This window comes from Gavialis gangeticus, unplaced genomic scaffold (genome assembly GCF_001723915.1).
Source record: "Gavialis gangeticus isolate Ggan-Ray unplaced genomic scaffold, GavGan_comp1, whole genome shotgun sequence".
In the NCBI taxonomy this organism is placed as follows: domain Eukaryota; kingdom Metazoa; phylum Chordata; order Crocodylia; family Gavialidae; genus Gavialis; species Gavialis gangeticus.
Genome location: NW_017729033.1, coordinates 68,654,960 through 68,657,289, shown reverse-complemented (window position 1 = coordinate 68,657,289; position 2,330 = coordinate 68,654,960).

Here is a 2,330-nt window from a genome sequence, read left to right as displayed (position 1 = left end):
CCATGTGGGTGGAAAGTTACAGAATGCAGGGGTTAATACTAAAACAAAGAACAAAGAAACATAGAGAAAAGTATCTATTTTCGCTACACTATGAATACAAAGGGCAAGTCCACACATGCAAGCAAGTGCACTTGCACCAGCTCAAATAGAAACGGTGCAAATTTCAGTCAGGACTTTTTGCCTTAGCACAATGTGGGTGTGGGGGACCTTGTGGGAGGGCTGCTCAGGAGGGGTGGGTCCCCATGCCCCCACAGGATGCAGCCCCCCCCAGCACATGGAATGCTCCCCCCACAGGGCCCCAGCCCCCCATGCCCATGGTCCTGGCTCCCCCTGGAGGGCCACAGCCACCCCACCCGGGGCCCATAACTTACCTTTAGCAGTAGCAGTAGGAGTGGGGCACTCTGAGCCATGGCAGCAGGACCTGGTGCGGCACACAGGGACTGCATGCCGGGCCCAGCCAGGTCTTGCCAGCCCTTGGGTTTCTCTGCTGCCTGGCAGGGCTGGGCCATGGTGACAGGACCTTGAGCAAGATGTGGGGACCATGTGCTGGGCCCAGCTGGATCCTGGGGCCTGTCTGCCACCCGGCTGGGCCGGGCTGTTCATGGCAGTACCTGGCGCGGCACATGGGGACCACCTGCTGGGCCCAGTCAGGTCCTGCCACCCTTGGGGCCCCTCCGCTGCCTGGCCAGGCCATTCCCATGGTGGCAGGACCCGGCACAGTGCGTGGGGACCACATGCTGTGCCCAGATGGGTCCTGCTGGCCGTGGGGCTGCTTCTGCTGCCCAGCCAGGCCATTCCCATGGTGGCAGGACCCATGCGAGGAGGCCCAGGGCTGGCAGGACCCGGGGAGCAGCCCAGGGCAAGTAGCTTCCCATGGGAACAGCCCCAGGGGCAGCAGAATCCGGCTGGGCCTGGCATGCTGTCCCCGTGTGCCGTGCCGTGCCACACCAGGTCCTGCCTCTGCCTCGCTGTGGTTGTGGTGGGGTGGCACGTGGCAGTACATGGGCCAGCCCCGTGTGGCTCACTAGTCCATTTTTGCACCGGAGTGGGTCACAGAGCTCCAGGAGGCACTGGTCCTGTGCGTGCCTCAGGTGCAAAGCTGGACTAGCGAGCTGCACAGGGCTGGGCTGGGTCCATACCCGCCTGCAGCCCTGGGCACATCCCTCTTTCCCCTTTACCTTGGACAGCACGGGGCCTGAGGCAGCAGGAGAATGAAAGAGACACTCTGGCTAACACCAGAGCATCTTTGTTGGAGGACTGACTCCCTGGCATGGTCTTGAACCGTTCCTTGCTCTGCTTGTCTGCAGAGCAGTTTTTTTTTTAGATCCATGGATATAATTTTTTTTTGTTTTTTTTTTTAAATCATGCTCTTCTATTGAGACTTTAAAAAATATTAATTTATAATACCAAGTATTGATAAGATCTCATAAAATTTTATGTGCAGTTCTGGTCACCTCTGTTCAAAACAGATTAATTTAATTTGGAACAGATGCAGAGAAGGACTCTCTGAATGATTAGGGGATGGAGAATGTGTCCTGTGAGATGAGGTTAAAGGAGCTTGGTGCATATACTTTAGCAAAACAAAAAGTTGAAACATTTTTTTATAAATACATTTCAGGGCAGATTATCAGGGAAGGAAAACTATTTAAATGAAAAGACATTATTGGTTCCAAATCAAATGGGCACAAATTGGTCATGAATAAGTTTTAGGTTAATGCAAATTTAGAAGGTTTTTGTTTCCATTAGAGAAGTGAAGTTTTGGAATAGTCTTCTGAACAAAGTAGTCAAGAGTAAGGGATCTGACTTGATTCAAGATGAAGCTTGAGAAATGTATGGAGGAGATAAAGGTGTCCTTGGAGTAGTAATTAGAGCATGTAACGTGGCTTTAAGTCAGGGGCAGCCTATTATTTTGAACAGAGGGCTGCTTACTGAGTTTCAGCAAGCCATCAAGGGCCGCATGACAGGCAGCCCAGGGCAGATTAATATTAATTTTCTAAATTTTTTAGGGGCCCCATGGGCCAGATAGAATGGCCTGGCAGGCTGCATCTGGCACCCAGGCTGCATTTTGCCCATCCCTGCTTTAAGTGTTTGATATTACCATAAAGAGCTTGAAAAAAAACTTGATTGCTATGTGGGTTGTTTGCATATGTGGGAGGTATCAGGTGGTGTGGGGATTTTTCACTTGGCTTACAGGGAGAACAGGAGTTGGGGGCAAAGGTTAAAGCTAGACAAAATAGTCTGACCACTTACGTAGGTTCTTAGACAGAGTGCAGGACCTCCATCTAACCCAGGAGGTGCACAGCCCCACCAGGGGATATGCCTTGTTGGAC